This window comes from Petaurus breviceps, unplaced genomic scaffold, assembly GCF_028583685.1.
Source record: "Petaurus breviceps papuanus isolate PSGF00001 unplaced genomic scaffold, PetGlider_PUasm1.0 38, whole genome shotgun sequence".
Lineage (NCBI taxonomy): Eukaryota > Metazoa > Chordata > Mammalia > Diprotodontia > Petauridae > Petaurus > Petaurus breviceps.
In genome coordinates, this window is record NW_027186304.1 from 34,794,289 (window position 1) to 34,810,344 (window position 16,056).

Sequence of the window (16,056 nt, forward strand, 5' to 3'; positions counted from 1 at the left end):
ACCTGGACAACGGCTTCCCAGAATACAGATCAAATCACAGAACACTTCTCAAAGTGAGCCCCCAAAACAAAGCCTCACATCAGGGCTTATATAGCCTTCTCCTGGCTCAGAGAATGTAACAACCTTATTGACCCACTGGCCAATCAAAAAGTATCTACTGAAAAACAAGCCTCCCTCCCCAGGCTTCAGGTGCACTTTAGCCTAGGGGCAGGGAAGATCTTCCAAATTTACATTCCCATTACATCTGGTAACTCTGTAACCTGGCTATTATATTCCTAGGAGTTTTCTTTTTGGTATCTTTTTCCAGAAGTGATTGGTAGATTCTTTCAATCTCTATTTTGTCCTCTGGTTCTAAGACTTCAGGGTAATTTTCCTTGAGAATTTCTTGGAGGATGATTTCTATGTTCTTTCTTTAATCATGGCTTTCAGGAAGTCCAATAGTTTTTTAATTATCTCTCCTGGATATTTTTTTCCAGGTCAGTGATTTTTTCAATGAGATATTTCACATTGCCTTCTATTTTTTCATTTGCTTGAATCTGTTTAATAGTATCTTGATTTCTCATAAAGTCGCTAGCTTCTATTTGCTATAATCTAATTCTGAAGGAATTATTCTCTTCAGTGAGCTTTTGAGATTCTTTTTTCATTTGGCAAATTTGGCTTTTTAAGGCATTCTTCTCCTCATTGGCTTTTTGAGCCTCTTTTGCTGTTTGAATTAGTCTACTTTTTAAGGTGTTATTTTCTTCAGTCAGGTTGTTGACTCTCATTTCATAATTTTCTTGCATCATTCTCATTTCTCTTCCCAGTTTTTCCTTCACTTCTCTTATTTGGTTTTCAAAATCCTTTTTAATCTCCTCTCTGGCCTGTAAGCAGCTTATTCTTTTCTTGGAACCTTTTGGTGCAAGAGTGCTGACTTTTCTGTCTTCCTCCCATTCCATGCTTTGATCCTTTTTGTCCCCAAAAAAGGAATCCAAAGTCAGACTGCTGTGCTTGCTTTGCTTCCTTTGCTTGGTCGTGTTGCCACTCAATTACTTGACTTTTGATCTTTTTGCCACAGTAGAACTCTGCTACCAGAGTGGGGAGCTTTGTCCCAAATACCTGGGGTTTTCACAGCTGCTGGAACTATTAGTTGGGTGCCCTCTCTGAAGCCTCCACACACTCTGGCCAACTGGTCATGCACCCCAGGACCTCCAACCTAGACCACAATCTAGATCCAAGCAGGTTAAAGCAAGAACAATTACCCCTCAGAATGGATTCTTGGTCCCCCTACAATCCGCAGACCAGGAGCTCTGAAGCAGCCACATGGTGGTGGCTGCACAGCTACAGTGCCTCAACCACTTCTCCCTCCAGGGGGTAAAGGCCTGACCGCACTCCGAACTCCGGGTTCACAAAGTCCACCCTGCACTTACCTCTCACTTTGTCCTTAGCATATGTGGCTTGATAATTCTGGAAACCACCTCAGCTAGTGGTGATCTGAAGTCCCTCCAGCTGGTGGCTGGTTGTAGCCTCCTTGAGTGTAAAACCTTGGGCTTGGGTGGGGCTGGCCTAGGCTCCCAACATGCTGAGCTGGCTGCTTTCTGCTGACCTGCTGGGCTGTCCTCAGTGGGAAGTTAGCTTCTCTGTCATTTTGTGGGTTCTGTATTTCCAAAGTTTGTTCAGAATTACCTTTTACATGAATTGGAGGAGGTGGAAGTGGGTGCCCCATGGAAGTCCTGTTTCTGCTCCATCTTCTTGACTCTGCCCCTAAACCTCTCCTTGTTTTGTAAAATTATTAACTCCTTTGTAGGTTCATTCTAATTTTCAGATAATCTGTTACTTTGGTAAAGTTTTGATCCTTTTGTACCAAGTTATTTTCTTTCCAAATCCTTTTTCTAGTTTTCATTTCTTTTCCAATTCTATTTTCAATTACTCTCATTTATAATATCATTTTAACTCTCTTTTAAAACTCATCATTTTTTTCTAGAAATTCTAATATCTTATAGGCAAGCTGTTTTTTCATGAAGTTTTGCTTGTAAGTATGTTTAATTATTTTCCTCATCTGGGATTCCTTCTTGGAGTACATCTGACATGATAGTAGCTGTTTACCTTTTTAGTTTACTCATTCTTAGGGATCTGAGTAACCATGCTATGCTTATACTCCTCTTTTAGGGTTTGAGTCAATAGTAAATAAAAATTTATTAAACTCCAGCTATGTGCCAGGAACTGTGCTATAGGGGGATTCAAATATGAAAGAGAAAGATAGTCCCTGCCCTCAAAGAGCTTACAGTCTATAAGAGGAAGACAATACATAAAAGAAAGGTGAAAAGCCAGAGAGAGGAGGCAAGGGGAAAGATTTGTTGCTAGGGGAGTGGGGGCGAATTCAATGAAGTGCAAAATGAATAACAACTTGGTGGCAAATGAGTTGCCAATCCCTCCTCTTCTAGAAATTAGAATGTAAGCGGCTGTACTGACCTCTTTCCTTAGTTGGAGAGCAAAGTCCAAGATCCCCCGTCCTCTGGGATATGGATAGAAGAGGCCCTTTTCTTTACCCAAGGGTCCAAGTCCAAAATCTACCCTCCTCCAGGGACCAGGATTAGAGTGACAAAACCATGGTTCTGTGCCCAGGGATGAAGCTTAGTATAGTAGTGGGGAGATCTTGGCTTTCTTGTTCTTCCTATTCTCCCATTTTGGTTGGTCTTCACCTCAACTTTTCCATGTTTCTTCATAGTTCTCATTTTTGAGAAAGTGTATTTTATTCCATTCCATCAATATACCATAACCATTACCCAATCATTGAGCTTTCAGATAATTTCTATTTTTTCCAGTAATATGTTGGCTTCGTTTTTTTTGTTTTGTTTTTTTTGCTTTTTGGAAGGGAGAAAGTAGGGCAATTGGAGTTAAGTAACTTGCTCAAGGTCACATGGCTAGTAAATGTTAAGTTTCTGAGGCCACATTTGAACTCAGGTCCTCCTGACTCCAGGGTCAATGCTCTATTCACTGCGCCACCTAGCCATCCCTTTGGCTACATTTTTAAATCTGTGTTTATATAGACTTTTAAATTATTTCCTTGGTACATATTCCCAGGTTTGGAAAAACTAGGCCAAAAGGAACAGCCAGTTATATGAAGCATTCACCAGTTTTTAAATCCCAAAAGAATTCACAACACACTCTGAAAGAGATTAAGTTTTATCAGTACATCTTAAATACTGAGAATAGGAGAGCATAGCAGCAACAGTAGACATGGATTCAAATCCCACGTCTGCCACTTAAGAGCTGTGATTATTACTTAATTTCTCTGGGTCTTAGTTTCCTGATATCTATAAAATGGAAAGAGTAGTGGTATGTACTTGATGATCTTCAAGATCCTTTTCTATGGCTATATTCAGTGATTCATAATTCTGAGTCTTTTCAATGCTACTTCACTGGAATGGACAAAAATCTTTGCACTTATTACCATACCATTAACCAATGCAGTATTATCTGCATTTTCACTGAATAGTGGATATATACTTTGTTCAAATAATAAAACTACGAATTCTCTAGAAGTAGTTTTCTATCTTAACAGGTTTTAGATGTGAATATAGCATTTTTTCATATCTTCAAGTTTATTTTTTTATTTTATTTATTCATTCATTCATTTATTTTAAAAGCAATTGGGGTTAAGTAACTTGCTCGAGGTTATACGGCCAGTTATTTTGTGTGGGTGCCAAATATCTGAGGCTGGAACCGATCCTGGGTCTCCTGACCCTGGGCCAGCGCTCTTACTCACTGCACCACCTGGCTGCCCCTCTTCAAGTTTATTAAAACAGGAACATCCCAATATCTATTCTATTACTTCCTTACTTCATTTTACGTTAATATGATGCTAAGTCATAAACAACCTACTAAGATTAACTGTTGGTAAAGTAAGTTTCCCAACTTTTGCTGAAGAATTCATTCTAAAGCAAAAAGTAAAATTTTTATCTGTAAAATATCTGGCCAATTTGGGAGAAAAAAAAATTCAGATAATTTTTACCATAGCTAGTTTGAAATGAGACTGAGACATGTTCTTGTAAACTTCCAAGATACCAAAATTCCCTCAGGAATACAAATGTAAGCTATTTTTACTTTATTCCAACTTCTCTAGTTTAAATGTCAACACAGCCTGAATTTCTCTGTAGCTACCAGTATTATATAATCTTCACGTGATTCTCTTAAAACTTCACTTGATTCTCTTAAAAAATGTAAAGACATTATAGATATTACTCTCCAAACTGTTTCTAAAATTATAATTGTGCTAATTAATTGCTGAAATTCCTACTGGCAAGTCACTCAGATACTATGGCAACCAGTTCAGATGTGTTTTTTCTTTGAAACCTGTTGCCTAGACGTCAACAAGTCCATTAGAATAGGTTAACATAATTGCCCAGGAAGCACCAAAATGTTTTTTTTTCTCATGAAGTATACTTGATTTTATCTCCTCCATAATTTGTTCCTTATTCTTCTCTAATTCCAGTTGCTTTGAACCAAAGAAAAGCTCACTGTGCCAATTAATTCTGAATTTTCTTGTAGCAATCATTTTTACAGATTGTTTTCTGATGTGCAAGTCAATTCATCAAAATAATTTTAATGTTTCAATCCCTAAAGAGCTATTTTTATTATAGCCTAGTAATCTTTGTAGGGTGCAGCAGAGAAGCAAATACGACAAAAATGGCTTCCTTGGTTTTATTTTCATCTTTCGGTAGAAAGAGTTTGCCGCTTTTGTGTTGACATGGGTGCAGAGACAGTAGCATTGTGGTAGTTTGTCCTTCATTCTTGAAAAGAACCAATGATCTCAGGAAGATGATACCTTGATTTGCAAGTGAATTGGATTCATGTCAGACAGGGCTGTGCAAAGTCACCAGCTTTACTCTCTCCTCCAGAGCCATCTGGGTCCAGAGGCAAAATATGGATCAAGACAACTAGTGGTGGCCCTGGATGCAGTGGAAGACCTTGATCTTTTTAAGCTAAGTTCTTTCCCAAGTCTCAGTTTATCAGAGGCAATGCCCCATTCACCTAGGTAAGAAACGAGACAAAAAATGAACTCTTACCTAGTCACAAAAAAATCAATCTGGGAGGGGAAGACCCTCAGAGTTTCTGACCAAAACAGAAGCAATTACTATTTATACAAATTATAATTTGTAACAAGACAGTAAGCAATAAAATTTCTCTCACATAACATAGGAAAAAGCACTAGAAAAATACTTAAGTACAAATTTGCACTGATACGCAGAAAACAGACCAAGAAATGTATCTTGAATTTTTATGACTCCACCATACCAAATAGCTTGAGCAAAAATGTGATCCTAGATAGGTACTTTCCTGATATCCTTCAACTCTTAGTGCCTCCTAACCAAATTACCTTATTACCTTGTATTTATTTTGTGTAATTTGCATCTGTCTGTCTGTCTGTCTATCTATCTATCTATCTATCTATCTATCTATCTATCTATCTATCTATCTATCTATCTATCTGCCTGCCTGTCTGTCTGTCTGTCTGTCTGTCTATCTATCTATATTCAGAAAGGTGGTAGAAGACCTAGGTTCAAATCTAAGCTTTACCACTTCTCATTTGTGAGTGTAACTTAACCAAACACTTGGTCTATTGGCATGAAACAGAATGCAATATAGGTGTCAGTAATTTTGTTGCTGGCAGATATGCCTAATAATGTAATATGGAATGGGGACATAAGACAATGACTCTGTCTATATTACCAAGGCTTTTGTTCCTGTCCTTAGATTTATTTGCTTGTTAATTAAAAAGCAATGGGAGAAAAGGAACTTTATCATCTTAACCATCAAAAATTTTTATGGAGGTTGGTTCAGAGAATCTTAGAAATTGGTTTTGGGGACAAAGAATGATACTCAGGAATTTAATAGTAGAGAAAAAGACTTCAAATTATATTACAAAGTAGCATTTATCAGAATGACCTGGTATTGATTAAAAAATAAAGGTAGACCAATGGAACAAGAGAGAACAGATTGAACAAGATTGAACAAAAGAGAATCAGAAGCAATGAAACTTAATAACCCAGTATTTGATAAACCCAAACACATAAACTACTTAGGAAAGTATGTCCTATTTGATAAATATTGTGATAAAAAATTTCTTGGATAAAAATTGGGAAAACTGGAAAAAATTATACTTAGACCAACATCTTATACTCCATTATACAATAAATTATAAATGAGTACAAGATCTCAATATTAAAGATCATGCTATAAAAAATTTAGAAGAGAAGCATATCATATACCTCTCACAGCTGTAGGTAGGAGACATGTTCTTAACCAAACAAGAAATGGAAGCAATTGGGGAGGCTAGGTGGCACAGTGAATAGAGCACCAGCCCTGGAGTCAGGAGGACCTGAGTTCAAATCCGGCCTCAGACACTTGACACAAAAACTAGCCATGTGACCTTGGGCAAGTCACTTAACCCCAATTTCCCTGCCCCCCCAAAACAAAGAAATTGAGGCAATTACAAAAGATAAAATAGATAACTTTGATTACATGAAACTGAAAAGCTTTTGCAGAAAAAAATTAATGCACCTAGAATAAGAAAGGAAGCAATTAAATGGGTGAAAAATGTTTCATATTTTTCAGATAAGGGATTGGTATTCTAAATATATATATATATATATATATAAATGAATTTAGCTTGTATATGCCTATACCAAGCATTAACCAAAAGACATTCCCCAATAGGTAAGTGATCAAGTGATATGAGCAAACAGTTATCAAGAGAGGGATGCTCCTAATCATTGATTATAAGAGAAATGCAAAACAACTCTGAGAGTTCACCTCATAGCCTGCATGTTGACAAAATGGACAAAAGATGGAGTGGTCATGGGAAGAAAAGCACACTAGACCATTGTTGGTGGAATTGTGAATCATTGTAACTGCTTTGCGAAGCAATTTGGAATTATACAAATAAAGTGACCAAAATGTTTATACCCTTTGACCCAGAGATTCCATTACTAGATTTGTACTCCCAAGGTTATTGATAAGAAAGTCACCAAAATATGTATAACAACAATTTCTGTGATGAAACAAAGTAAATAAATATCAATTAGAGAATGGCTAAACAAATTGGGTTACGTGAATGTAATGGAATATTCTTGTGAAACAAGAAATGTAATGAATACAGAGAAACATGTAAAGATCCATAGTAACTGATACAATAAAGTTAGCTTTGCCAAGAAAATAACATACACAATGACTACAATTATGTAAAATAGAAAGAACAACCACAAAAAAGTGAATGTTGTAAAATTAGAAAGAACAAGTATAGCTGGAAAGAAGAAATGTGAGAAGACATCCCATTTGGAGAAATGGTAAGCTCTCAAATATATATTGCACATCTTTTCAGATTTTTTATGATATATCATCAGTTATGTTAATCGTCACCTTTTCTTTTTGTCTTTAAAAATACTATTTGTTAAATGAGAAGTTTCTTTGGGAGGAGGAAGAGGAGAGATACTGTGGAAATGAGGATGATACAGAAAAACCAAGACATTTTAATAAGAACTTATTTTAACTTAATTAGTTTAAGTGAATGTAGCAAAACGATGAAGAAAGATCATGGCTCAAAAGAATTGATATGAGACAACACCCCCAAAACACCCCTTCGCAAAGGTCCACAAGTATTGTACACTGCATATATTTTTCAATGTAGTGATCCATTATGCTGTTTTTCCCCTCTTATTTTTCTTTCATTTCTTTCTTTTTTGGTCTTTAAAATACTATTCATTATATAGGATGGATCTCTGGGAGGGATATGGAGAGGGGGAAGGGTACTGAGAAGCATGTTAAAAAGATTCAATAAAATACATTTTTTTTTTAAAGAAAGTTTTCTAAACTTTAAAAGAGATAGTTGCCTCAGTCAAGGCCAACTATACTAAGTAGCTGATATGGGGGTGGGGGTGGGGAATCAAAGAATAAACAGTCTTAGCCTGGGACAATCTGTTGGCATTTGTTGACTGCCTGGCTGGCAGTGGTCACTTATGGCCATAGTCTATGCACTAAGAGAATTTTAACTTTCCTTTCCCAGGGAGTCTTAATAACTGCTGTGTTCTAGTGGATGATAGCAGATGATAGCCGTGTTCTAGGAGATGCATCAGATGGTGCTGAAGATCAGTAGATGGTAGCAGAGAGCAGCTCAGTTACCATAAGATCATCAAAGATGTAGACACCAAGCTCAACACAGACAAACGCATTATCAAGAGAAAAGGGAAATATGAAGCTCACCCTCCAGTAACATGAGGAAATAGCCAGAAGATGTTGTTAGCTCTGATGTGTCTGAGTTATACGCTCCCTTGGCTACATACTTGCCCTTCCAGCAATACTTTTGTGATGACAAAATGTTATCTTTATCCATGTGTCCTCTAGGCATTGCTATGGCTATACATGTACCTGGCTTTTGTTCCTTTTCATACATGTTCCCTAGCTATACATATTCCCAGTATGTGTGCTTTCTGTGACTGATCCCTGGTCATCCATTTCACAGAGCTGCTGTGAGGATTAAAGAAAATCATTTATGTAAAGAAGTTTGCAAACTTTTAAATGCTATATAAATGTGTTATTATTTCTGCTTTCTAACTTCTATGAGTTCTTTGTGATAAATTTTTGTTTAAATCTGAGGGGAACTTTAAAGTCATAAGATAATCAGTTTAAAGTTGTAAGAGACCTCAGAGGCCAACTGGTTTGTCTCATTCATTTTATAGATGAGGATAACTGAGAGTCAGAGAACTTAAGTAATTTGCCCAAAGTCACAAAGATTAGTGAGTAAAGGAGCTGGGAATTGAACCTGTGTCCTCTGATGCCAAATTCATTGGTCTTTTCACTGCACCAGATTAATATATTTTCTATGATTCCCATTCAGAAGACTGTGTAGGTCTAGTAATCCAACTTTTTCTAACATTTTTTTCAAGCATATTCTTTTCTTTTGCTATCGAGTTAATCAATCTCTGACAAAGGAAGATTTAAGTCTCCTAAAATTGCCTCTTCATTTCAGTTAGCTTTCCCTTTAAGAACTGTTTGTTTTTACAAATGAATGAATGAAAAAAATCATGAATTAAGCATACAGCTTAGCATATATGATTATTTTCTAGGTACTGTGCTAAAGATGGGATACAAATACAGGCATATAAAACAATCTCTTCATTCAAGGACCTAAATTTTTTTTTTTTTTTTTGCGGGAGGAGAGTAGGGCAATTGGGATTAAGTGACTTGCCCAAGGTCACACAGCTAGTTTGTGTGTGTGTGTGTGTGTATGTGTGTGTGTGAAGCGTCTGAGACCGGATCCAAACCCAGGTCCTCCTCATTCCAGGGCCAGTGCTCTACTCACTGTGCCACCTAACCGCCCAGCAGCTAAATTTCTATTGGGAGGAGGGGAGGATGCAGTGCATAATGGGAGTTTTAAGAAGTTGGAATGGTATATGTTCAGCAGCACATTTTGGAAACGGTCAGGAAATTATGTGGAGGCTTGGTCCACAGTCAGATACAGTGAAAGCTTATCCATCAGAGACCAGGTCCTAGGGAATGATTGTAGGTTTTGGTGGGAGACAGATGGGGAGGATGGCCAGAGTATAGATGGTTCTGTCATTTGCTGCACATCTACTTATAACAACATTGTTTCACAACCTGTATCAACAGCATTTATGTTTGCTATAGGTTTATATTGAATAATATTTGAAATATTTGATATCATGCTGAAACGTAATAGATTTTATTCCCTTTATTTTCAATCTAGATGAATTCTTATGCTTTATATGTGTTTCTTTTTTTCCTTTTTTCTTTTTTTGTCTTTATTAATTTGTTTGTTTACTTTTAGTTTACAAGATTCAGTTCCACAATCCCTTGACTTTCAAATTTTCTCCCCGCCCCCTATGGTGGCATGCAATCAAATTTCATATGTGTTTCTTATAAGAAACATTGTTGCAGTTTATTTTCTTTTTTAAAAATTAATTAATTTATTTACTTTTAGTTTACAACATTCAGTTCCACAATCCCTTGAGTTCCAAATTTTCTCCCCCACCTCTCTTGCTCCCTCTCCTCCATGGTAGCATGCAATCCGATATAGGTTCTACAAATACCTTCACATTAAACATTAGTCAAGTTGTAAAGAAGAATTATAAAAATGGAGTGAACAATGAGAAAGAAGGGACAAAACAAAACAAAACACAAGAGACAGAGCAAGTAGTTTGCTTCAATCTGCATTCAGGCTCCATCGTTCTTTCTCTGGATGTGGATAGCCTTTTCCAGCATGAGTCCTTTGGAGTTGGTATAACTTTGCATTGCTGAGGGGAGACCAGTCTATCAACGTCAGTCGTCACAGACACGATGTGTCTGTAACTGTGTACAATATTCTCTTGGTTCTGCTCTCCTCACTCAGCATCAGTTTATGTAAGTCTCTACAGGTTATTACAAAGTCTGCAGTTTATTTTCTAATCCATTCTATAAATTGTTTCATTTTTATTAGTTTATATAGTCCATAAGCATTACTTATAATTGCTGTTTGGTTTTCCTTACAAGCAGTCTTTTAAAATTACCTTTTATTTTATCAGCACAAGGTACTATATTGTCTGTTTTGGGCTTTTTAACAGCAGCTCAATTTTGATTCAGTTACAAAGTGCTTTTTATTTAAAAAGATAAAGAATAATTTAAAGAGTTAGAAAAATATCCAATGCCCATAGCTGGGACATGCCAACATAATAAAAATGACATTAGCAAAGTTAAAACTTTTATTCTATTGCGACTGAAGCTTGACATGTCCTGATCACCCACATCGCCTAAAATGGAGAAGATACTCTGCGTTCCTCTATCACTTGGGTGGGAGTAGCCTCTTTCTATTGGCCACATAGCCAGAACAGGCTCTATCTTTAAAAATGACCAGATTAGGAAATGCACGCGCTCTCTCTCTGCCCACAATTTTTAATTTAAGATGTTCTAGATTTTGAGATCTTAGAGAAATCGACAAATTTCTCTCCCCTGCAAAAAACAGAATAAAACAAAACAAAAACCTAGGTTGTAATTGCACAATTAGTTTTTCCTCTGGTCTGTTTTCCTTCACAAGTCAGTTTCATTTATTTAATCTTGCAAATTTTTCATTTATTACTTGTTTCAATATTTAAATTCTGATGCTTTATTATTGAATCTTTACAAGTGTTGATTTTAAGTTTAATGTAAGAGATCTGGACACACTAGATTGCTACTGTAGAGTAGAAACGTTTGTTTTTCATTTTTGCATTTTAAAAGACCTAAATTGCTTACCGTTTTTGCAAGAGCAAAGTGCCCTATAATTTCTGAGGGCAATAATGTTTAAAATCCACAAATAACTGACACTCATCTCTAATTTCTACTTAGTTCTCTAGCTGCTTCTCTAACTGACCCTGCTTATATTCTTGTCCTGATAGGTGAGTTTGCAATTCCATGGGGCTTACCTTTGCAGTGGCAAGGATCCATGGGGAGATTTTGAAGTACCTTTTGGAGTAAGAACTCAGGGGTATAGCAGCCTTGGAGGAAGAATTATAGGCTAGATGTGCAGCCAACCAGCCCAGCAAGGGAATTCTGAGAAGCCAAGGTGCCTGGGATCCAAGCTCCTGGGTCCAGTGGGGATTCCACTATGTGTGTCTAGAACTGCAAAAGACAAATGAAACAGAACAGACCAAAACAACATTCTGACCCTGATTCTTGGGGCCATAGGGTGAAGGTGGAGGGATGAGAAAGAGAGTTCTTCAAATGACTTTCACCTCTTTGGGTGCTTCGGGAAAGTGAAAATGTGACTGTCCCAGTCTTGAAGTTTTGTGTTTTGTGTTTTGCTTTTGTTGTTGTTTATTTGGAAGGGGGGAAGGCAAGGCAATTGGGGTTAAGTGACTTGCTCAACACAGCTAGGCGAGACATGAACTCAGGTCCTCCTGATTCCAGGGTTGGTGCTCTATTTACTGTGCTTCTTAGCTGCCCCCCCAAACCCCAGGCTTAAAGTTTTAAATATGTAGCCTGTTACAGCTACTCAACCAACAGAAAGAGGCTACTCCTTCCCACATGGGAGAGGAACACAGCATGGATTCTTTCAGAAGCAGAGGGCTTCCATCTTAGTGATCTGGATGTTCATCAAGCCAAGCCAAACCTTGTTTAGATTATACCAATCAAATTATCAAAGAGAACCTTTAATAAAAATTATTTGGAGTAATAAAAGATCTGGAATATCAATGGAAATAGTTCAAAGAGAGAGGACTGAAGAGGAATAGTGTTTCTAGACCTGAAACTGTCGCACAGCCACCTCCCTCTAGTGCCAATACCCAAATCTGATAATAGTTACATTACTTTGTAGTGATGCTCATTCTCCCAACGTGGCCACATATCCACACCGAGGGCAGATCATGGGATTTCTCTTTCTCTTTACAAATGAGATAGAATCTTTTTGTTGTCACCGTTGTTTGATTTACCTTCCCCAGATGAATGTAGTTTTGGAGTTATCCTCTCTCCCCAATATCTATTGTTTAACTTTGAATAATGGCATCAGATTTCAAATGTTATTTCATTTTTACTGTTACCTCTTTTTTTGGTAGTTATCCAGATGATTAATTTCTAGGATGCTAGGATCCTACATTCAGAACTGGATTGTACCTGAGAGGCATCATTTACAATTCCCTCAGTTTACAGATGAGTGAACGGAGGCCCATGGAAGTAAAGTGATTTGCCCAACCCCACACAGGTGGAAAGTGTCAGAGGCAGGATTTGGAGCTATATCTTTAATCTTTCTATTATGCTAAATCTATGATGCTAAATCACTCTGGAGGTTCTGGAAGGATATTAATTCTTGTTTTTAGAGATGTAACTCTTGTTCCACTATTGTTATTTCATTCTGGGGCTTTCTCTTCACTTTCTTCTACCTTATAGTATTTATTCATTATATTGAGGACTCCTTATAGCTTACAGAAGCAAGCTTATAAATTACAAAATAGATTATAGATTACAGAAACCTTTGATTTCTGTTCATTTTCCATTGAGTTCTGTTCTGTGAGGGGGTTTTCCTCCCCTTTTCTACTGGTACCTTAATTTTTTTTAAAATCATATTTAGCACATTTGTCATTGTTTCAAGGTGGTACAAGGGAGTTGGGTTTAGCAACACCCAGTCTTATTTTGGAAAAGTAAAAAATTTACAGCTAACTCAGTTGACCTGAAATGTGGCTTGCTTCAGAAAATGGGCTTCTTCTGGGTTCCATCTTAAAGATCACTGGGGAATTTGTTTCATCTATTTTGCAATCCTTTCCTGTTGCTCTTATATTGGTATACAGTGTGATTCTATTTTCAGTTCTTTTCTCTGAATTCTTTCCAAAGTTTCTATGTAACTATTAAAAGATTCCAGAACCGACTAGTGCTGAATGCACATAAAGGATATTTTAAAATCTCTTTCCTTGAAAATAAAACCCCATAATTTTATTATGATCTTGATAAACACCACCCAATACAATCATTTCTATATAAAAAAGAATAGACAAAGAGGACTGAATATTAAAAGTATAAATTAATATTATATACTGTGTGGTTTTTAAAGTTTAAAGTAATTTTAACACAGTAATATATAATACTGATGATGTTATCATATACTAATTGATCTCTTCTGTACATATTTTAAATGTTTTATTCATTCTATTTTCTTTCTTTTCTTCTTTTTTGGGGGGGCATTATTATCAGTATTTGTGCTTTCATTATTTCCTCCAAACCCCCAAATTAAAAGCCTTTCCTGTAACAAATTTAAAAAGGCAAACAAACTCACTCATTGACTATGTCTAAAAATGTATTTCTCATTCTACATCTCTAGTTTGACAAGAAATAGGAATTATGATTAATCATCAGTCTTTTAGAGTCATGATTGATTATCACAATGAACAGAGTTCTTAGTTTTTTAAAAAGTTTTTATTTACTATATTATAGTCATTGTAAAAACACTTGGTTCTTCTCACTTCACTCTGCATTAGTTTATAATCCTCCAAGGTTTCTCTGAATCTATGCTTTTTGTCCTTTCTTGTGACAAAATATATTCCTAAGCTATAATTTGTTCAGTCTTTTCCCAGTTGATTTATTTATTTTCAGTTTTTAACTACAAAAAATGCCTCTATAGCTAATTTTTTTTGTATGTATAGGTTATTTCTCTTTTTCTTTTCTTTTTTTTTTGAAGGATTTATGCCTAGTATTGATATCACTGGCTCAAAGGTTATGTACATTTTAGTAACATTTTAAGTGTAGTTCTAAGCTACTTTACAGAATGATTGGATTAATTCATAGCTCTACATACAATGTATTAGTGTGTCTTTCCCTTGCACATAGTAGGCATTTAATAAATGCTAGTTGATTAGTTGTCCTTCCATATCATCTTCAATAGTTTTCCTTTTTTGGCATGTTTGCCAATCTTACAGGCATGAGGTAGAACCTCAGAGTTGTTTTAAATCTATATTTCCCTTATTATAAATGATTTCAAGCATTTTTTTCCAAGTAAGGTTTGAGAAGTGCTTCACATACTTTCTTATTTGATTCTTAAAATAACCATGTAAATTAGGTGCTATTAGTGTCTCCATTTTATGGATGAGGAAACTGGGACAGAGAGAAATTAAATGATTTATCCAAGATGAAACAATTGTTGTTTGAAGATGGATTTGAAGTCAAGACTTCTTGACTACAAGTTCATCTCTCTATCCATTACATGATTTATCTGCCTCACTATCATTTATCTTTTGGGAAGTAAAGGATCTTGTTCTTATATATTTGTATCAATCAAATGTATATCTCGAATATGAGACTTACACCTGGGAAATTTACTGCAAAATTTTTTTCCTCAATTAACTGTTTCTCTTCTAATTCTAAATGCAATGATTTTTGTTTACGCAAAAACTTTTCAAATTTATGTAAGTAAAATAATCAATTTTTACCATTTTATCTCCTATGATCCTCTCTATTGTTTGGTTAAGAACTCCATCCCTTCCCTTAGCTGTGAAAGGTATCTCATTCTTTGATTCTCCAATGATTTTGTGATGATCATTTGTAGCTAGGTTGTAGCTTATTGTGGCAACTGGGGTGAAATATTGGGCCTATAACTAATTTCTGACAGAAAACTTTCCAATTTTTGCAGAAGTTTCCCAGTATTTGGAGTCCTTGGACTTATTGAACAATACAGTAACATCTACAATTGCCTGTGATTCTTGTATAATCTGTTCCACTGATAAGATTTTCTATTTATTTAAACCAGTAAAAAATAACTTTATTTCCTTCAGCATAGTTTAAGATCTGACTCCATTCAAGGCTCCCTTCCTTTCCACTTTTTTCTCGTTGTTTACTTCAATATTCTTGACTTTCTGTTCTCTAATTATTTGCTTTTATTTCTGTAAAGGGTGTTCTGTAGTTAAATTAATATAGTTATGTTCTGTCTTAGGTGGATTCCTGGATATTTTATGCATTATATTGTTATTTTGAACGGAATATCTTTTTCTGTCTCTTCCTGCTATATTCATTTGACAATATTCAGATTGTGTTTTGTTTTATTTTTTTGCTTTTTGGAGGGCAACTGGGGATAAGTGACTTACCCAAGGTCACACAGCTAGTTTTGTGTGTGTGTGTGTGTGTGTGTGTGTGTGTGTGTGTGTGTGTTAAGTGTCTGAGGCTGGATTTGAACTCAGGTCCTTCTGACTCCAGGTGCTCTATTCACTGTACCACCTAGCCTCTCCTATAGAGATTGTTTTTATGGATTAATTTTATATCCTGTTATTTGACTTAAACTATTGTTCAACTAATTCCTTAGTTGAATTCTTTAGGGTCCTCTAAATCATAACCTCATCTGCAAAAAGTGAGAATTTTATTTTCTCTTTTTCTATCTTATTCTCTCATTGTGTTATTCTAATCTTAATCCAAAACTAGTATTTCTAAATTATATCAAGTAGTAGGTGGTGACAACAAATAGCTGATTTTATTATATATGTCATTTCTCCTTTGGAGATAATGTTGGCTTACGGTTTTAGATAGTTATTATTTACCATATTAAGGAATGTTCCATTTAATCCAATTTTTTCC